Source organism: Eurosta solidaginis, chromosome 2 (assembly GCF_040869045.1).
Source record: "Eurosta solidaginis isolate ZX-2024a chromosome 2, ASM4086904v1, whole genome shotgun sequence".
NCBI classification, from domain to species: domain Eukaryota; kingdom Metazoa; phylum Arthropoda; class Insecta; order Diptera; family Tephritidae; genus Eurosta; species Eurosta solidaginis.
The window spans coordinates 230,203,731-230,227,000 of record NC_090320.1 but is presented as its reverse complement, the minus strand read 5'-3'; the positions used below and the strand labels follow the sequence as shown (position 1 = coordinate 230,227,000).

Below are 23,270 nucleotides of genomic sequence, written 5' to 3'. Positions count from 1 at the left end.
ACACCACAATGGGAATTGTACGAGGCCACGAAATCAGTGGATGCTGGTCATCAACCAATTGCTCAGGCGATTCGATGAGGGACCCGTAAAACTTACGGCTTACGCAGATGACGTTGCAATTGTCATAAGTGGAAAGTGCCTTCCAACGATAAGCTCTTTGATGGATCGTGCGCTTCGGGATATTCATACCTGGACATCAAATGTCGGGTTGAAAGTCAACGCGGAGAAGATGGATATGGTCTTCTTTACAAAAAAGTACAAGGTCCGATATTGGATCAGGCCTAAGTTAGGAGGGGTGACCCTACAGACAGTAAGCTGTCATGGAAGCTCAACTTGGAAGGGAGGGTGAAGAATGCTTCACCGGCACTTTATGCATGTAAAAGAGTGCTGGGGTGTACGTAGGGCTTATCGCCCTCTCTTTCTCATTGGGTTTTTGCAGCGATTGTAAGCGCTCTTCTCTACTATGGACTTCTCGTTTGGTTGTAAGCCACACAAAAAACAACATACCTCAAAAAATGTGAGGGGGTATGCAGACTATCAATGCTTAGCATTACGTGAGCCCTGAAAATAACCACGACGGCTGCATTGTACGCCATTCTGCACATTCCACCTGTAGACCTGATAGCAAAAATATAGCGTTAAAAACTGCAACCAGGCTCGGTGAATCGGGGCAGCTTGAGCGCCGACCATACGGCCATAGTAGTATAGCGTCATTGATCACGAGACGAACAGACTACCTAATTTCCTATCTGCGCTTCGAGGGCTATCTTAAGGCCACAATAGAGGTGGACGGTTGGCGCAAAGGTGCTCAAATGGCGAACGAGGCGATACATGTGTACACAGATGTTTCCAAAGTAGTAGAAGGAGTAGGGCCAGCGGTATACTGTGCTGATCCGGAAATAAACAGATCCTACAGACTCCCGGATTACTGTAGCGTTTTCCAAGCGCAAACAGTAGCCGTGACCAAAGCAGTAGAAACCCTGGAAGAGAATAGCTTAAGCTGCAACCTTGCTAACTTTTATATTGACAGTTAAGCAGCAATTAAGGCAATAATCTCGCATAGCATAGCATCTAAATGCGAGTTAGATTGTAAGCAGTCCCTGCAGAGAATCGGGACAGGGAGAATCATATGTCTATATTGGGTCGCAGGGCATATAGGATTAGATGGGAATGAAAAAGCGGATGAACTAGCTAAAAAGGGCGCATTCCACAATTAGGACTGTGATATAAACTGTAAGCTTTAATAATTTAGGTGTAAAGTTTTAATGTTAAAAATATATAATTATGTACAATATAGAATTTTTTTGTCGCAGACGAAAAAGCCTAATTATCGTTTAAGCTTACAATGAACTTATAAAGTGTTATATTTCTTTAGAGTCAATTTATTGTTTACTTTTTAGTTAATTTTATTAACCAAAATAATAAAAGCTTATTTTTAAAAAAGTTTTTTTTTCTTTAATTTTATTTTTTACTTTTTAGTTCGTTTTATTAACAAGTAATAGAAGCTTGTTCTTAGAAAAGCCTTTTTCTTAAATTTAATTTAAATATGAATTTTTTTTTTTAATTTTTAGTAGAGTAAATTATTATGGCTTTGGCCGTGTAAATTATTATGGTGTATTTGTATATTTTAGATTTAATGCACAATTAGTATGTGTGTGTTTGAGCGGCCAAATAATAACAGTAGTATTTCTAAAGTGCTGCTTAGTTGATGAAATGTCGCTAATTTCCTAGCGATGATCAGCAAAATGTCAATATTTCGTTCAACGGACGCGCGAAATTGCCACATCTGCTCAAATTTTCCAAGATTTTCCATTCTTGATTTAACTTAAGCTGTTATGCCAATATTTTTCAGCCAGCTTTTTTCAAATAGGTAATTTTTCCAAAAGCAAAATAAATTACAGAAAAGATTACAGAGTTAAACAGCCTTAAAAATTCAGCTATGTTGGTTATACACAGAAATACAACAGAGGGTTGTGTCCCCGCTTTTCGCAAGCGTTGGGATTCACCACGCGTGACAAGCGTGATTCACCACGTCCAAATATCACAATCCACGGATAGGTACCGGCGGGTTTGTATGGGACTTAGGCTGTTATGCCAGAGTAAATACAAATCTTTACCGATAAATGTGTTATCGATTAATTTATCGAATTCTAACAAAGTAATATTGCATTGTCATCGGAGTTATATATGTGTGCAAAATTTCAGCTCAATCGGACACCGGGAAGTGTATCAAATTTAACTTGCAAGATTCCATTACAGACAACAAAAGTGAAAATAAATAAAAGCTTATAAAAAGAAACATTTTCCTTTGAGCTTTTATAACACTTGTTCTTTAATAAATTAGAAGTGCTTCCTTGGTTAAACTTATATATATACATTCCAACAAGTTCGTATTTTCATTTACCCATCCGCCACTCGTACATTCATAGACTTAAACGCTTGCACAAACTAACACCTACACAGATACATTTAGTTCGTGTCTTGACTGCAATGTTGCTATGCCATCAGCAACATTGTATGTACTCGAGGCACAATGTTTACATTGTGCTGTTGCGACAGTCGGTGCAACATTGCGGCTAACACACGAATCTGGGATACATCACACGTAGTCATAGATACATGCTGCCTTTCATTTGAACCAGTGCCTATGATGAAAGGCTGTTGTTATAATCAGTTAAACAAATAGCTTTTGTTCCACCAAAACAGCAAATTCAAGGTTGTTATGTTTATTCCAGCAAATTGAAATTAGTGCGCATATTCTATTATTTTTCAAAGGAAAATTTAATTGTGTTTCATTGTTCGTTTCCATATTTGTACAGTTGAGTTGTGGTATTAACTTCACATAGGTTAAGTACACGTGTACGATATAACTGTATTTTTAACCCTTCCACGCATATGGGACACCGGTGTCCCAAAAATATTTCCTTGTATAACACAAAGGCTAGCAATATTTTACTAGTTTTTATAAGCTTTTATTTAGTTTCACTTTTGTTGTCTGTAATGGAATCTTGCAAGTTAAATTTGATACACTTCCCGGTGTCCGATTGAGCTGAAATTTTGCACACATGTATAACTCCGATGACAATGCAATATTACTTTGTTAGAATTCGATAAATTAATCGATAACACAGTTATCGGTAAAGATTTGTATTTACTTTGGCATAACAGCCTAAGTCCCATACAAACCCGCCGCCCGCCGGTACCTATCCGTGGATTGTGATATTTGAACGTGGTGAATCACGCGTGATGAATCTCAACGCTTGCGAAAAGCGGAGACACAACCCTCTGTTGTATTTCTGTGTATACACAACATAGCTGAATTTTTAAGGCTGTTTAACTCTGTAATCTTTTCTGTAATTTATTTTGCTTTTGGAAAAATTACCTATTTGAAAAAAGCTGGCTGAAAAACATTGGCATAACAGCTTAAGTTAAATCAAGAATGGAAAATCTTGGAAAATTTGAGCAGATGTGGCAATTTCGCGCGTCCGTTGAACGAAATATTGACAATCTGCTGATCATCGCTAGGAAATTAGCGACATTCCATCAACTAAGCAGCACTTTAGCAATACTACTGTTATTATTTGGCCGCTCAAACACACACATATTAATTGTGCATTAAATCTAAAATATACAAATACACCATAATAATTTACACGGCCAAAGCCATAATAATTTACACGGGTCATCAATTCTTTCTCTGATTCAAAATCTGAACTACCAGCGCTACCGTCAACAGCTCAGTGTCATCATTGCCAGTAGCGCCAATAACACCAAACTCGTGCCTGACACACAAAAGTCGTTTCACTCAATAGCGCAAGTAAAATGTACTACGCACTCACTACTAAGTAGCGTCAAAAATTCGCTTGGAGTCATTTCGTCAATGAGCTACCATTGAGCTGGCACCGCATTGGCGCTGGCGCCATGCAATTTACATCACTAAAATTGCGCGAATGCCCAGGCTCATGACTTTGTTAATCCAGATGGTGAAAACGAACACTCAAAGGAATGCAACCTTGCAAACAACAGCCGTCATTTTCAAAGTGTAAAAATTCTGTGATACAACGAACGCTAACGCAGTTAGGCTCTTATCGGTAAGTGTTGCATACTTTTCTGCGCACTTGATTTTGTTTTACAGATTTTTGGCGATGGAATTTTAGCTAAGCGAAAGTTGGAATATTAGCCGTGTTTTTTTATACACGCGTATAGGTTTACGTTTGCGCGTGAAAAAAAACGCCTATCCTCGCTTACATAATGCTTAGGAGACCCATCTAGCGGCAGTGGTTAAACAACTAGCTACAGCTACAGCGTGTACCGAAAAGCGGAGACACGACCCTCTGTTGTATGCCTGTGTATAACATATAGCTAAATCAGTTGCGATGAATTGTGGACACACATAGAATACATAGAATTAGTGTAGGGGGTGAAACAAAAACACATATTTCAGTTACATCTACGTATAATGCGTATTGGAATTTATTAGTACACATTTTATGCGCAGCAACTTCAGAGGTGTATTTAAAGTTTGGCGCTTAGCAGTCCATATAAATTATAAGCGTATAGACGTTTACGTTTAAAAAAAAAAATACGGCTATTATTTTAAAACAGAATTAACACACAGAGCAGAGATATGCAATGAGTAGTTGTGAACTGAACGCCACATAGGCCAAGTCACAATAAAATACGATTTTAAGTTAGTTAACACTGTTTGACACAATTTTATATGTGCTCTCTGTCAAAAGCCGAGTTAGGTCTTTAGCAGGTATTCGAATCGAAGAACTTGACTGTTCAAAGTTGACTTCGAAGAAACCCTGTAATGTTGATGCATTAAAAGAAATGGATAGAATGAGAAACGTTACAAATAACTAAGTAAAGTAAAATATGTTGCCCTACTAAAGATTAAAAAAAAAAATCATATTTAAATTAAATTTAAGAAAAAGGCTTTTCTAAGAACAAGCTTCTATTACTTGTTAATAAAACGAACTAAAAAGTAAAAAATAAAATTAAAGAAAAAAAAACTTTTTTAAAAATAAGCTTTTATTATTTTGGTTAATAAAATTAACTAAAAAGTAATCAATAAATTGACTCTAAAGAAATATAACACTTTATAAGTTCATTGTAAGCTTAAACGATAATTAGGCTTTTTCGTCTGCGACAAAAAAATTCTATATTGTACATAATTATATATTTTTAACATTAAAACTTTACACCTAAATTATTAAATCTTACAGTTTATATCACAGTCCTAATTGTTCTAATAAAAGCGTGTTACATTGCGATAGCAAGAAAATGAGATCCTAAATAAACTGTAAGATTTAATAATTTAGGTGTAAAGTTTTAATGTTAAAAATATATAATTATGTACAATATAGAATTTTTTTGTCGCAGACGAAAAAGCCTAATTATCGTTTAAGCTTACAATGAACTTATAAAGTGTTATATTTCTTTAGAGTCAATTTATTGATTACTTTTTAGTTAATTTTATTAACCAAAATAATAAAAGCTTATTTTAAAAAAAGTTTTTTTCTTTAATTTTATTTCGTTATAAGTTACTTAATCTTATCTGAATGTATGCATCCGAACCGATTTTCATTTGAAGTGTTTATTTGTGTATATTTCTACTATGAAAAGCTTTTCAGTGAAAATGCATCTACCCTGCATCAGCTTCCGTTTGGAATCGGCATAAAACATATAGGTCCCGTCTGCCAATTTGTAGGGAAAATCAAAAGGGAGCAAGACGCAAATTTGAAGTGAAGTTCGGCCTAAATCTACTCGTAGATGAATCGCGCCAAGCATTAGCTATAATTTTTTTTTTCTTTTTAATTTTTTATGGTTAGTGCGTCAAGCGTAATACAAATTCTGAATCAGTTAAACAAATAGCGTGTGATCCAGCAAAATAACAAATTCAGGGTTGCTATGTTTATTCTAGTGAAATGAAATTAGCGCTTGCATTATATTATTTTCCAAAGGAAAATTTAATTGTGCTTCATTGTTCGTTTCCATATTTGTACAGTTGAATTGTGGTATTAACTTCACATAGGTTAAGAACACGTGTACGACATTACTGTATTTTTAACCCTTTCTCGCCTATGGGACACCGGTGTCCCAAAAATATTTCCTTGTATAGCACAAAGGCAAGCACTATTTTACTAGTTTTTCGTTATAAGTTACTTAATCTTATCTGAATGTATACATCCGAACCGATTTTCATTTGAAGTGTTTATTTGTGTATATTTCTACTATGAAAAGCTTTTCAGTGAAAATGCATCTACCCTGCATCAGCCTCCGTTTGGAACCGGCATAAAACATATAGGTCCCGTCTGCCAATTTGTAGGGAAAATCAAAAGGGAGCAAGACGCAAATTTGAAGTGAAGTTCGGCCTAAATCTACTCGTATATGAATCGCGCCAAGCATTAACTATTAATTTTTTTTGTTTTTAATTTTTTATGGTTAGTGCGTCAAGCATAATACATATTCTGAATCAGTTAAACAAATAGCGTTTGATCTAGCAAAATAACAAATTCAGGGTTGCTATGTTTATTATAGCGAAATGAAATTAGCGCGTGCATTATATTATTTTCCAAAGGAAAATTTAATTGTGCTTCATTGTTCGTTTCCATATTTGTACAATTGAATTGTGGTATTAACTTCAAATAGGTTTAGGTTAAGTACACGTGTAAAATATAACTGTATTTTTAACCCTTCCACGCATATGGGACACCGGTGTCCCAAAAATATTTCCTTGTATAGCACAAAGGCTAGCACTATTTTACTAGTTTTTCGTTATAAGTTACTTAATCTTATCTGAATGTATACATCCGAACCGATTTTCATTTGAAGTGTTTATTTGTGTATATTTCTACTATGAAAAGCTTTTCAGTGATAATGCATCTACCCTGCATCAGCTTCCGTTTGGAATCGGCATAAAACATATAGGTCCCATCTGCCAATTTGTAGGGAAAATCAAAAGGGAGCAAGACGCAAATTTGAAGTGAGGTTCGGCCTAAATCTACTCGTAGATGAATCGCGCCAAGCATTAACTATAATTTTTTTTTTCTTTTTAATTTTTTATGGTTAGTGCGTCAAACGTAATACAAATTTTGAATCAGTTAAACAAATAGCGTTTGATCCATCAAAATAACAAATTCAGGGTTGCTATATTTATTCTAGCGAAATGAAATTAGCGCTTGCATTATATTATTTTCCAAAGGAAAATTTAATTGTGCTTCATTGTTCGTTTCCATATTTGTACAGTTGAATTGTGGTATTAACTTCACATAGGTTAAGAACACGTGTACGATATAACTGTATTTTTAACCCTTTCTCGCCTATGGGACACCGGTGTCCCAAAAATATTTCCTTGTATAGCACAAAGGCTAGCACTATTTTACTAGTTTTTCGTTATAAGTTACTTAATCTTATCTGAATGTATACATCCGAACCGATTTTCATTTGAAGTGTTTATTTGTGTATATTTCTACTATGAAAAGCTTTTCAGTGAAAATGCATCTACCCTGCATCAGCTTCCGTTTGGAATCGGCATAAAACATATAGGTCCCGTCTGCCAATTTGTAGGGAAAATCAAAAGGGAGCAAGACGCAAATTTGTTGTGAAGTTCGGCCTAAATCTACTCGTAGATGAATCGCGCCAAGCATTAACTATTATTTTTTTTTTCTATTTTAAATTTTATGGTTAGTGCGTCAAGCGTAAAACAAATCCTGATCAGTTAAACAAATAGCGTTTGATCTAGCAAAATCACAAATTCAGGGTTGCTATGTTTATTCTAGCGAAATGAAATTAGCGCTTGCATTCTATTATTTTTCAAAGGAAAATTTAATTGTGCTTCATTGTTCGTCTCCATATTTGTACAATGGAATTGTGGTATTAACTTCAAATAGGTTTAGGTTAAGTACACGCGTAAAATATAACTGTATTTTTAACCCTTTCACGCATATGGGACACCGGTGTCCCAAAAATATTTCCTTGTATAGCACAAATGTTAGTAATATTTTACTAGTTTTTTCGTTATAAGTTACTTAATCTTATCTGAATGTATACATCCGAACCGATTTTCATTTGAAGTGTTTATTTGTGTATATTTCTACTATGAAAAGCTTTTCAGTGAAAATGCATCTACCCTGCATCAGCCTCCGTTTGGAACCGGCATAAAACATATAGGTCCCGTCTGCCAATTTGTAGGGAAAATCAAAAGGGAGCAAGACGCAAATTTGAAGTGAAGTTCGGCCTAAATCTACTCGTATATGAATCGCGCCAAGCATTAACTATAAATTTTTTTTGTTTTAAATTTTTTATGGTTAGTGCGTCAAGCGTAATACAAATTCTGAATCAGTTAAACAAATAGCGTTTGATCTAGCAAAATAACAAATTCAGGGTTGCTATGTTTATTATAGCGAAATGAAATTAGCGCGTGCATTATATTATTTTCCAAAGGAAAATTTAATTGTGCTTCATTGTTCGTTTCCATATTTGTACAGTTGAATTGTGGTATTAACTTCACATAGGTTAAGAACACGTGTACGATATAACTGTATTTTTAACCCTTTCTCGCCTATGGGACACCGGTGTCCCAAAAATATTTCCTTGTATAGCACAAAGGCTAGCACTATTTTACTAGTTTTTCGTTATAAGTTACTTAATCTTATCTGAATGTATACATCCGAACCGATTTTCATTTGAAGTGTTTATTTGTGTATATTTCTAGTATGAAAAGCTTTTCAGTGATAATGCATCTACCCTGCATCAGCTTCCGTTTGGAATCGGCATAAAACATATAGGTCCCATCTGCCAATTTGTAGGGAAAATCAAAAGGGAGCAAGACGCAAATTTGAAGTGAGGTTCGGCCTAAATCTACTCGTAGATGAATCGCGCCAAGCATTAACTATAATTTTTTTTTCTTTTTAATTTTTTATGGTTAGTGCGTCAAACGTAATACAAATTTTGAATCAGTTAAACAAATAGCGTTTGATCCAGCAAAATAACAAATTCAGGGTTGCTATGTTTATTCTAGCGAAATGAAATTAGCGCTTGCATTATATTATTTTCCAAAGGAAAATTTAATTGTGCTTCATTGTTCGTTTCCATATTTGTACAGTTGAATTGTGGTATTAACTTCACATAGGTTAAGAACACGTGTACGATATTACTGTATTTTTAACCCTTTCTCGCCTATGGGACACCGGTGTCCCAAAAATATTTCCTTGTATAGCACAAAGGCTAGCACTATTTTACTAGTTTTTCGTTATAAGTTACTTAATCTTATCTGAATGTATACATCCGAACCGATTTTCATTTGAAGTGTTTATTTGTGTATATTTCTACTATGAAAAGCTTTTCAGTGAAAATGCATCTACCCTGCATCAGCTTCCGTTTGGAATCGGCATAAAACATATAGGTCCCGTCTGCCAATTTGTAGGGAAAATCAAAAGGGAGCAAGACGCAAATTTGTTGTGAAGTTCGGCCTAAATCTACTCGTAGATGAATCGCGCCAAGCATTAGCTATTATTTTTTTTTTCTATTTTAATTTTTTATGGTTAGTGCGTCAAGCGTAAAACAAATCCTGATCAGTTAAACAAATAGCGTTTGATCTAGCAAAATCACAAATTCAGGGTTGCTATGTTTATTCTAGCGAAATGAAATTAGCGCGTGCATTCTATTATTTTTCAAAGGAAAATTTAATTGTGCTTCATTGTTCGTTTCCATATTTGTACAATTGAATTGTGGTATTAACTTCAAATAGGTTTAGGTTAAGTACACGTGTAAAATATAACTGTATTTTTAACCCTTTCACGCATATGGGACACCGGTGTCCCAAAAATATTTCCTTGTATAGCACAAAGGCTAGCACTATTTTACTAGTTTTTCGTTATAAGTTACTTAATCTTATCTGAATGTATACATCCGAACCGATTTTCATTTGAAGTGTTTATTTGTGTATATTTCTACTATGAAAAGCTTTTCAGTGAAAATGCATCTACCCTGCATCAGCTTCCGTTTGGAATCGGCATAAAACATATAGGTCCCGTCTGCCAATTTGTAGGGAAAATCAAAAGGGAGCAAGACGCAAATTTGAAGTGAAGTTCGGCCTAAATCTACTCGTAGATGAATCGCGCCAAGCATTAACTATTATTTTTTTTTTTTTCTATTTTAATTTTTTATGGTTAGTGCGTCAAGCGTAATACAAATTCTGAATCAGTTAAACAAATAGCGTTTGATCCAGCAAAATAACAAATTCAGGGTTGCTATGTTTATTCTAGCGAAATGAAATTAGCGCGTGCATTCTATTATTTTCCAAAGGAAAATTTAATTGTGCTTCATTGTTCGTTTCCATATTTGTACAGTTGAATTGTGGTATTAACTTCAAATAGGTTTAGGTTAAGTACACGTGTAAAATATAACTGTATTTTAACCCTTTCACGCCTATGGGACACCGGTGTCCTAAAAATATTTCCTTGTATAGCACAAAGGCTAACACTATTTTACTAGTTTTTCGTTATAAGTTACTTAATCTTATCTGAATGTATACATCCGAACCGATTTTCATTTGAAGTGTTTATTTGTGTGTATTTCTACTATGAAAAGCTTTTCAATAAAAATCCATCCACCCTGCATCAGCTTCCGTTTGGAAGCGGCATTATTATATAAGTCCCGTCTGTCAATTTGTAGGGAAAATCAAAAGGGAGCAAGACGCAAATTTTAATTGAAGTTCGGCCTAAATCTACTCATAGATGAATCGCGCCAAGCATTAAATATTATTTTTTTCTTTTTAATTTTTTATGGTTAGTGCGTCAAGCGTAATACAAATTCTGAATCAGTTAAACAAATAGCTGTTGATCTAGCAAAATAAAAAAATCAGGGTTGCTATGTTTATTCTAGCGAAATGAAATTAGCGCGTGCATTCTATTATTTTTCAAAGGAAAATTTAATTGTACTTAAGGGCTCGTTTCTATATTTTTACAGTTGAATTTTGTTATTATATTTACAGAATTCCAAAGAATGAGAAATCCAGCGTAATGTACAGAATCCCATGCAACGGTGACGGGTCTCACTTATGGGAGAAGTTATATGTGCGGACAACCAAATTAAAATTAAACACAAGGATTTCCGGCCACAAGTCCAATATTCAACTTGGAAACAATGCTTCGGAAAATAAAACGGCCTTAGCAGCCCATTGCAAGGATACGGGCCGCTATCCCGATTTCCAAAATGTTACTAAATTGGACATAGAGAAACAATATAATAAGCGCTTCACCATAGAAATGCTCCACATCATGAACACATCTAATAATAAGAGAATTAATTTTAAAAGTGACACATACCAACGCGCATATATATATCGCATTTATTGTTTAAGCAACAACAACAATTCACAATGCGTACAGAAATTATTCCGCTAGCAGCAGATTTAAGATCACCAAATCATAATGTTGGATGACAACATATTTTTGTTCTATTGTTCGTATCCCTATATATTTATACTCAGCTGACCAGAGCTCATAAAGTATATTAATTTTGTTCGCATAACGGCATAAACTAATTGAGATTCGATCTATATATCAAAATGATCTGGGCGAAAAAAGAAATTCATTTAGCCATGTCCGTCCGTCTGTCCGTAAACACGATAACTTGAATAAATTTTGAGGTAACTTAATGAAATTTGGTATGTAGGTTCCTGAGCACTCATCTCAGTTCGCTTTTTAAAATGAACGAAATCGAATTATTACTATAAGGCCCACTATTCGATATCGAAAATTTCGAAAAATCGAAAAAGTGCGATAATTCATTACCAAAGATGGATAATGCAATGAAACTTAGTAGGTGGGTTGACCTTATGACGCAGGAAAGAAAATTAGTAAAATTCTAGACAATGGGCGTGGCACCGCCCACTTTTAAAAGAAGGTAATTTAAAAGTTTTGCCAGCTGTAACTTGGCAGCTGAGTATGTAATGTTCGGTTACACACGCACGTAGCCTTCCTTACTTGTTAGTACTGTGTACCTGAGCTGTCTAAGCCACTCGGCCAATGAACGCATTGGAAAAAATGGGATATTCCAGCAGTAATAAGTAATGCTGAACATACATCCAGTAGATATTGCGAGAAAGGCGGCCGCAGCCCGGTCGTTTGTCGTGATATAGGTTATGGGCTTTCTGACTTAGGACACCCTACCAGGTTCGACTTTATCCCTGATAGGACGGACTATTTTATGCCGATAACTGCTCCCTTTTGGTCATTACAATTCAAATATTTGATGTTTTTATGTCTATGTTAATAAATTTCTTTATAATTCTGCAACGTATTTACTTTGTTAGTGATATTATATTTCTAATATGCAAGCTATGTATGTACGAAGTGAACACTTATATTTTAATAATATTCTGTTTCATAATAATAATTCTGCAATTTATTAAATATACAAATGTACATGTTAACTTTTACTATAATTTCATAAAGAAGTTTCCTTGTAAATTTGGCAACGACCATCTACATACATATCAGAGAACATCAAAAATCGAACACAACAACGTTAGATTACATTCGGCAACATGATCGTGTTCAATGATCCAACTTGCTTAAACGAACATAATCGACATTAATTAAAAATCAACCAACTTATGGCATGAGTGAATATTATAAATTCAGGCCTTTGCTCATTTGCCTCAACAGCGATTACATTCATGGGAATGAAAAGGCAAATATGAAAAGCCCATGCGTCTGAATATTTGCATGATTCTTCTGCCTTTACGTCACGGCGACAAGCTACGTATAAACATACATATAAACATTACTTACGGTTCTGTTTGTTTGCCGAACTAAACAATACTAATTCTCGTGCTTTGATTTTATTCTCCAAATTTAAACAATGTTAAATTTACAGCATTTTTTCGAAGTACACATTTCCTATTTTGAAATACAATGCAAATTTGACATTATTTTCCATGTGAAAAACACATTATTATAATGTAATATCTAAATTTTTTTTTTCATATCAAAAGCGTATTTCAAAAATATTAAATTCAAATTATTTGATAAATGAAAAAATATTGTGTTTTTCACATTTTAAAATGTAAAAAACACATTAGTGTTTTTTCCGTGTAGATATGACTTTTTTAAATTAAACGATTAAAAACGATTCTGTGGCTTTTCCTAATGTTCAAATGTTGTTGAAAATCTTGTGTATGCTTCCAGTAACAACGGCAACGAAAACGCCTTCACATATACATCTAAGGGCCACCAGCTTTTAAAACCCTCATTAATACCTTTAATTTGATATCCATATTGTACAAACAAATTCTAGAGTCACCCCTGGTCCACATTTATGGCAATATCTGGAAAAGGCGTCCACCTATAGAACTAAGGCCCACGCCCTTATAAAATACTCATTAACACCTTTCATTTGATACCCATATTGTACAAACAAATTCTAGAGTCACCCCTGGTCCACCTTTATGGCGATATCGCGAAAAGGCGTCCACCTTTTAGAACTAAGGCCCACGCCCTTTTAAAATACTCATTAACACCTTTCATTTGATACCCATATTGTACAAACGCATTCTAGAATCACCCCTGGTCCACCTTTATGGCGATATCTCGAAAAGGCGTTCACCTATAGAACTAAGCCCCACGCCCTTTTAAAATACTCATTAACATCTTTCCTTTGATACCCATATTGTACAAACGCATTCTAGAGTCACCTCTGGTCCACCTTTATAGCGATATCTCGAAAAGGCGTCCCCCTATAGAACTAAGACACATGCCCTTTTAAAACCCTCATTTATACCTTAAATTTGATACCCATATCGTACAGACACATTCTAGGGTCACCCCTGGTCCACCTTTATGGCGATATCTCGAAAAGGCGTCCACCTATGGAACTAAGGATCACTCCCTTTTAAAATACTCATTAACACCTTTCATTTTATACCCATATCGTACAAACACATTCTAGGGTCACCCCTGGTCCACCTTTATGGCGATATCTCGAAAAGGCGTCCACCTATAGAACTAAGACCCACGCCCTTTTAAAATACTCATTAACATCTTTCCTTTGATACCCATATTGTACAAACGCATTCTAGAGTCACCTCTGGTCCACCTTTATGGCGATATCTCGAAAAGGCGTCCCCCTATAGAACTAAGCCCCACGCCCTTTTAAAATAGTCATTAACACCTTTCGTTTGATACCCATATTGTACAAACACATTCTAGGGTCTCCCCTGGTCCACCTTTATGGCGATATCTCGAAACGGCGTCCACCTATGGAACTAAGGATCACTCCCTTTTAAAATACTCATTAACACCTTTCATTTTATACCCATATCGTACAAACAAATTCTAGAGTGAACCCTGATCCACCTGTATGGCGATACCCCTAAATGGCGTCCACATATAGAACTATGGCCCACTCCCTCATAAAATACTCTTTAATACCTTTCATTTGATACACATGTCATACAAACACATTCCAGGATTACCCTCGGTTCATTTTCCTACATGGTTATTTTCCCTTATGTTGTCACCATAGCTCTCAACTGAGTATGTAATGTTCGGTTACACCCGAACTTAACCTTTCTTACTTGTTTATTCTATATTTATCTTAAATCGCTTAGGTATGTACATCTGTTCACTAGCTTAGGTTAAGTTAGAGTGGCCACCGGTGCGAGCACCAGTGCACTGAGTCCCAAAAAGGTCCTATTGTGATACTAGGTGGATCCCTCCCCTTTGCTCGATACAGCAAACGTCAGGAATTTCTTAGATTCCAACTTACCCAGTACACAAAGATCGTGAAAGAAGGGAGATCCCAGAGATTTCTTCCTCTTGTGCCAAATGCACAGAAAATGTTTGACTGTTTCTGTCTCCTCTTCGTCTTTGTAGCTCCTGTAGTAATCATTATAGGGAGCACCCAGCCGTTGTGCGTGCCTCTCGATTGCTATATGGCCGGTTATGAGTCCAACCACCAGAGATATGCCCCCCCTAATAAGAAGAAGGAGAGTTTTTGTGCGTCTCGCGGCCTATTCAAGCCGCAGGAGCTTGGAGTGGTAGCAAAATTCAAGATTGCTCCATCTCACACCCGCTTCCCTAAGGAAAATCCCTTTCTAAATGAGCTTACAGGTAGCGAGCGGCATGCTTAATCCCTTCCAGGACGACGAAAGCGGAACGGATGTGCCCCCTCTTTAAAGTTCATCGGCCATCTCATTGCCCGGTATATTCGAGTGCCCAGGCACCCATACCAGACTGAGGTAAGTTTGCTCAGCGATCTCGTTAAGAGATTTTCGGCACTTCTCTACTGTCCTGGACTTACATGTGACCGATCAAAGTGCTTTTAGTGCAGCAAAAATACAAATTTGGTTATAGCCGTGAGCAGCCTATCGCAGGTGATCAGCGGCCTCATTTTTGCGGCCACCTCCGCCTGAAGGGCGCTGCAATGATCGGGCAGGCTAAATGATAGATTCTACCCTAGTTGAGGTGCAAAGACACCGCTACCCACCTTATAATCCAGTTTCGAGCCATCAGTATATATATGCAGCCTATTGCTCAGGTCCGGCGGCTCCTTCAACCAATAATCCCTATCCGGGATAATAACCTCGTACTTCATATTGAAAAATACAGTCGGAGCGCATTAGTCCGACGAAGGCGAATCCAGATACTTAAAGATAGCTGCAGTGCCATCCACATTGTCTCTCCATCCGGATAACTCTCGCAGCCGCAGAGCAGAAAAGGACGCACATTCCTTGGCCATTAAATCTATTGGCAACACGTTATAAATAATGTCCAGCGCCTCCGCAGGGGTGGTGCGCAGGGCACCCCCCAAGCAGATTAGAGCACTTCTTTGTACCTTCTGGAATACCCGTAGGTTTGATTTAGTATCTAAGCTCGTCCACCATACCACTGCCCCGTATAAGAGAATTGATCTAACCACAGCGTTGTAGAGCCACAGGGTAATATCCGGTGATAATTCCCATCTGCGCGCAACAGCTCCCCTACAGCTGTACAGTGCCACCGTTTGCTTTTTTCACACGCTCCTGAGCGTTTTCCCACCAGGATAGTTTCCTATCCAAAATTACTCCTAGGTATTTGGCAGAGTCCCTCACCATCAAGGTCCCTTTCATATACGTATGCTAGGATGTCGATAATTTTCCCTCCAAAGACTCCCTTAATGCGGAGTCTATTAACCTCTCGAGTGTCTTCAGCTGAAAGGATGTCAGACATATCGGTCTGAAGTCTTTAGGGGGAATCGTTCCAACCCCGTGGAATATAGTTAAGAGCACAAACTCCTTTGAAGATGTTATACAACCACAAAGAACTCAGCTCGATTGTTTGCTGGAATTGTACCGGGCCATCCGGCCCTGGTGCTTCGAAGAGATTGAACGACATTAAAGCCTATTTAATTTTACCCATAGTAATGAACTTCCCCTCATACGGCGTGTACAGTGTGAGTCTACCTCCAGTTCATTACTTCATCACTAGCGCCCGGAAAGTGCGTAGTCAGGAGCAGGAAAAGGGTACTCTCTGCCGAATCCGTCCATGTCCCATCAGATCCTTGCAGGCATCCCGGGACACATTTTGGAGCACCAGAGAGCACTCTTCGATGACCTTAGCAGTTCCTTGTAATCCACTAGGATCATCTTGTATGCATCCCATTTTTCAGCCTCCCTTGAGGCTTAACAAGATTGAATGCTTTCCGACATGCCTTGCTTAGATTATCTATGTCCCTGTTCCACCATGGTGGTTTGGTCTTATCCCTTGATTTCTTCCTAGGACAGGCCTTATCTAAAGCCTCCCCGCATGCCTTCGTGAACGAGTGAACCATATTATCCAGCTCCGCAGAATTCTTGGGTATATGAACACTAAATCCTGAGAGCCTCTCTTGAAGCTCCTCACTGTGGATAAGCCAGTTGACGTTTTTAAGGTTCCTATGCCAGACCGTTTCGAGCGCCACCCCGCCGAGGTCGAAGCGGACAAATCTAGGATCCGAAAAAGAGTGGGCATCAACCACCGTCCAATTTTTTATCATAGATTCCCCGCTGCCCGAGATCAGGGTGACGTCCAGAACCACCTGTCTGCTATTAGTGATAAACGTGGGCACCGAACCTCTATTACAAATCTTAAAGTTATGATAAATAACAAAATCAAAGAGTAACTCACCCCACTCGTTTGTGTCTCCACTGCCCCAACGTGGTGCGCATTGGCATCTCCCGCTAGTAGTAGTGGCCCTTTGCATCCCGAGCTATCTTACAGACTAGATCCGTCGGAGCTGACTCCTCATGAGGAAAATAAAAGGACGTCAGTGTAATATCCGTACCACCGACCGTCAACGTCATAGTTGTAGCATCCTCGTCGCTAAACTGGGGGATAAAAATAAAATTAAGTTCAGATCTTACCAAGATGCAAGCTCTCGGTTTCCCATGTGTGCCACCACTCACCAACGTTAATCCTGCGGCTTTCAGCCCGCAAATCTTATACCCTACTACGCAAGGCGCTTGGATAAGGGCTATATCAGCTGCTCCACCCGAAAACTGTAGCAGCAGCGCAGCAGAAGCTGCTTTACAATGGTGTTGATTTGTAGGACCTGCACTAAGCTGTGCACCAACCACCTCCACCACTGTCAAGGCGCCGTCTTCATCAGACATTGGCTCCTCTCCAGTGTAACCACTAAGCCTGTCCAGCGTTAGCGAGGAGATCGATATATTTCATATCTTATACAGCCGATAATTTGGATATTACGAATGGGATAGGATTATTGTTCAGCCACATTCATGAAAGGTATGAAATCTACAGCACAGACAGTCTCGTCCTTATTTGTTTTTAAGCTATTGCATAGATTTTATCGCGGGCTTGGCGACTAAATCAAAAAAAACCGAAACAGGCCAACCTAATATAAACGCACGCAAGTCATTTTCTGTCAAAAATGTCTCATGCACATACAACTTGTATGAGAGCAACCCAAATTGAATTTGCTGCGTGAAAACCTAACTCGATTTCCAATTTTTGTTCTGCGTGACATTTAGATTTGACGTTTGCACACATGCTTTATATTGTCGCAACGCATGCTTATTTGGGTTCGGGCAAAAAACGCCGGTTGTTTGCGTGCGCTAAAAAAACGCAGTGCGGTTTTATTAGGTTGGCATGTAACGGATATTTGTCAAAAAAGATCCGAAAAGGCTCGAAAAGGTTCGAAAAAATTCGAAAACGTTCGTAAAGGTTCGGTGTTAGCAACAGGCCAAATACATAATATAGAATCTCTATCATAATCAGCGGTGGGCAGGTTTCCAAATTGAGAATGTGTCAGTAAACACGAACGCGTAGCGAGCACGAAAGCAAAATCAATTATTTATTTAGTTTGATTTCAATGCTTGAACGGTGAATATGTGTCACACGCACTCTTTGGTACTCTGTTTTAAGCGCGCGTGCGACACTTCCTTACCGTACGACCATCGAAATCAAACTAAAAGAGCTGTCGTTGATTTTCACAAAGTAGCCATTGTGCTATCGCTTATCGTATACATATATGGTCGCTTACAAGCCAACCTAATAAAACCGCACTGCGTTTTTTTAGCGCACGCAAACAACCGGCGTTTTTTGCCCTAACCCAAATAAGCATGCGTTGCGACAATGTAAAGCATGTGTGCAAACGTCAAATCTAAATGTCACGCAGAACAAAAATTGGAAATCGAGTTAGGTTTTCACGCAGCAAATTCAATTTGAGTTGCTCTCATACAAGTTGTATGTGCATAAGACATTTTTGACAGAAAATGACTTGCGTGCGTTTATATTAGGTTGGCTTGTTAGCAGGTGCTAAGCTCACGCAGTGAATGTTAAAGTTAAAGCGAAAGTTAAAGTTAAAGTTAAAAATAAAGTTAAAGTTAAAGTTGAAGTTAAAATTAAAGTTAAAGTTGAAGTGAATGTTAAAGTTAAAGGGAAAGCTAAAGTTAAAGTTAAAAATAAAGTTAAAGTTAAAGTTAAAATAAAAGAAAGTTAAAGTCAAAGTTAAAGTTAAGGTTAAAGTTAAAGTTAAAGTTAAAGTCAAAGTTAAAGTTAAAGTCAAAGTTAAGGTTAAAATTAAAGTTAAATTTAAAGTTAAAGTTACAGTTACAGTTAATATTAAAGTTAATGTAAAAGTTAAAGTTAAAGTTAAAGTGAATGTTAAAGTTAAAGTTAAAGTTAAACAAGTAAGAACGGGACTGTCTTCGGCTGTGCCGAAGACTTCATACCTTTCATGAATGGGGCTGAACAATAATCTTATCCCGTTCGTAATCTCCGAATAATCGGATGTATAAGATAAGAAATATATAGTGAACAGATCTACATACCTTGACGATTTTTAAGATAAATATAAAATAAAAAACAGGTAGGTAATTCGTGTGAGGATGCAAAGTTTCAGGTTTTTTTTGGTCTGCGTGTAAAAACTATGACTACGAATCACGTATTTCAAAAATATATGACGAAAACGTAACTATTTGATGAAATTTGATGAATTTTGAAGATTCTAGCCGTAAAAAAGGGGTCAAAATGACAGTTTATATGAAGTATATAATATATATACGACCGATCTCTATGATTTTTTCAGACAACAATATATGCTATATACGTAAGCATTTTGTGAAATTTGAAGCTTCTAACTGTTAAAACGGGGCAGAAATTGCGTAAAGTTTCTCATCTGAATAATCGGTTGTATGAGATATATACTATGTGTACCACCGATCTCAATGATTTTTTCAGACATCAATATATGCTATACACGTAAGCAGTTCGTGAAATTTGAAGCTTCTAGCTGTTAAAATGGGGCCGAAATCGTAAAAAAATATATATATACTATATATATATACTATATATACCATCATATATATATTATATATATCACCGATCTCCATGATTTTTTGACACAACAATACATACTATATACGTAAGCAATCGGTGAAATTTGAAGCTTATAACTGTTAAAATGGGGAAGAAATTGCGCAAAGTTTCTTATCTGAACAATCGGTTGTATGAGATATATACTATGTATACCACCGATCTCAACGATTTTTTCAGACATAAATATATGCTATACACGTAAGCAGTTGGTGAAATTTGAAGCTTCTAGCTGTTAAAATGGGGTAGAAATTGCGAAAAGTTTCTTATCTGAACAATCGGTTGTATGAGATATATACTATATATACAACCGATCTCTATGATTTTTTCAGACAACAATATATGCTATATACATAACCAATCGGTGAAATTTGAAGCTTATAGCTTTTAAAATGGGGTAGAAATTGCGAAAAGTTTCTTATCTGAACAATCGGTTGTATGAGATATATACTATATATATAACCGATCTCTATAATTTTTTCAGAGAACAATATATGCTATATAAGTAAATATTCGGTGAAATTTGAAGCTTCTAGCTGTTAAAATGGGGCTAAAATTTGCGAAATTATATATATATATACTATATATATATACTATATATACCACCGATCTTTATGATTTTTTCAGACAACAATATATGCTATATACGTAAGCATTCGCTGAAATTTGAAGCCTCTAGCTCTTAAAATAGGGCAGTAATTACGAAAAGTTCCTTATCTGAACAATCGGTTGTGGGGGATATATACTATATATACCACCGATCTCATAAATTTTTTCAGGCAACAATATGTGCAATATACGAAAGTATATGGTGAAGTTTGAAGCTTCAATCTGTTAAATTGGGTAAGATATTACAAAAATCCTCTTTTTCTGAAAAATCGGTTGTATGGAGGATATATGCTATAGTGGTCCGATCCGGTCGGTTAAGACAAATGTCTAATCGGACACCCAAATACACCTGCTCACCAAATTTTATCAAGATATCTCAAAAATTGAGGGACTAGTTTGCATACAAACAGACAGACGGACAGACGGACAGACGGACAGACGGACAGACGGACATGGCTAAATCAACTCAGCTTTTCAACCTGATTATTTCGGTATACTTAATGGTGGGCCCATCTATTTTCCTTTAAGGACTTACAATTTTCGGTTTCGTGACGAAATTAATATACCATTTCATTTTCATGAAAGGTATAAATAAAGTTAAAGTGAAAGTTAAAGTTAACAAGTAAGGAAGGCTAAGTTCGGGTGTAACCGAACATTACATACTCAGTTGAGAGCTATGGAGGCAAAATAAGGAAAATCACCATGTAGGAAAATGAACCTAGGGTAACCCTGGAATGTGGTTGTATGACATGTGTATCAAATGGAAGGTATTAAAGAGCATTTTAAGAGGGAGCGGGCCTTAGGTCTATCGGTGGACGCCTTTTCGAGATATCGCCATTAAGGTGGGCCAGGGGTGACTCTAGAATGTGTTTGTACGATATGGGTATCAAACGAAAGGTGGTAATGAGTATTTTAAAAGGGAATGGGCTTTAGTTCTATAGGTGAACGCCTTTTCGAGAAATAGCCATAAAGGTGGACCAGGGGTGACTCTAGAATATGTTTGTACGATATGGGTATCAAATGAAAGGTGTTAATGAGTATTTTCAAAGGGAGTGATCCTTAGTTCCATAGGTGGACGCCGTTTCGAGATATCGCCATAAAGGTGGACCAGGGGTGACTCCAGAATGTGTTTGTACGATATGGGAATCAAATGAAAGGTGTTTCTGAGCATTTTAAGAGGGAGTGGATATTAGGTCTATAGGTGGACGCCTTTTCGAGATATCGCCATTAGGGTGGGCCAGGGGTGACTCTAGAATGTGTTTGTACGATATGGGTATCAAACGAAAGGTGTTACTGAGCATTTTAAGAGGGAGTGGGCATTAGGTCTATAGGTGGACGCCTTTTCGAGATATCGCCATGAGGTAGGGCCAGGGGTGACTCTAGAATGTTTGTACGATATGGGTATCAAACGAAAGGTGTTACTGAGCATTTTCAGAGGGAGTGGGGATTAGGTCTATATGTGGACGCCTTTTCGAGATATCGCCATTAGGGTGGGCCAGGGGTGACTCTAGAATGTTTGTACGATATGGGTATCAAACGAAAGGTGTTACTGAGCATTTTAAGAGGGAGTAGGCATTAGGTCTATAGGTGGACACCTTTTCGAGATATCGCCATTAGGGTGGGCCAGGGGTGACTCTAGAATGTTTGTACGATATGGGTATCAAACGAAAGGTGTTACTGAGAATTTTAAGAGGTGTTTTTACGATATGGGTATCAAATGAAAGGTGGTAATGAGTATTTTAAAAGTGAGTAATCCTTAGTTCTATAGGTGGAAGCCTTTTCGAGGTATCGCCATAAAGGTGGACCAGGGGTGACTCTAGAATGTTTGTACGATATGGGTATCAAACGAAAGGTGTTCTGAGCATTTTAAGAGGGAGTGGGCATTAGGTCTATGGGTGGACGCCTTTTCGAGATATCGCCATTAGGGTGGGCCAGGGGTGACTCTAGAATGTGTTTGTACGATATGGGTATCAAACGAAAGGTGTTACTGAGCATTTTAAGAGGGAGTGGGCATTAGGTCTATAGGTGGACGCCTTTTCGAGATATCGCCATTAGGGTGGGCCAGGGTTGACTCTAGAATGTGTTTGTACGATATGGATATCAAATTAAAGGTATTAATGAGGGTTTTAAAAGCGAGTGGCCCTTAGATGTATATGTGAAGGCGTTCTCGCGATATCGACCAAATGTGGATCAGGTGATCCAGAAAATCATCTGTCGGGTACTGCTAATTTATTTATATATTCAATAACACTAACAGTATTCCTGCCAAGATTCCAAGGGCTGTTGATTTCGCCATGTAGAACTTTTTCATTTTCTTCTACTTAATATGGTAGGTGTCACACCCATTTTACAAAGTTTTTTCTAAAGTTATATTTTGCGTCAATAAACCAATCCAGTTACCACGTTTCATCCCTTTTTTCGTATTTGGTATAGAATTATGGCATTTTTTTAATTTTTTGTGATTTTCGATATCGATAAAGTGGGCGTGGTTATGGTCGGATTTCGGCCATTTTTTATACCAAGATAAAGAGAGTTCAGATAAGTACGTGGGCTAAGTTTAGTAAAGATATATCGGTTTTTGCTCAAGTTATTGTGTTAACGGCCGAGCGGAAGGACAGACGGTGGACTGTGTATAAAAACTGGGCGTGGCTTCTACCGATTTCGCCCATTTTCACAGAGAACAGTTAACGTCATAGAATCTATGCTCCTACCAAATTTCAAAAGGATTGGTAAATTTTTGTTCGACTTATGGCATTAAAAGTATTCTAGACACACTAAATGAAAATGGGCGGAGCC

At 37.2% G+C, this 23,270-nt stretch overlaps 1 protein-coding gene across 15 annotated transcripts in view; it reads right to left on the bottom strand.

The window, feature by feature from the left end:
- LOC137240664 (serine-rich adhesin for platelets) overlaps nucleotides 1–23,270 on the bottom strand; it is an 827,553-nt gene that overhangs the window by 499,814 nt on the left and 304,469 nt on the right. The window contains exon 1 of one of the 15 annotated variants that reach the window (XM_067767227.1): nucleotides 17,157–18,262. The exons of the other annotated variants lie outside the window; for them this stretch is intronic. The gene's annotated coding sequence lies outside the window, so the exon portion shown is untranslated. Of the gene's footprint in view, nucleotides 1–17,156; nucleotides 18,263–23,270 lie in introns of those variants that run through there. 15 annotated transcript variants of the gene reach the window in all.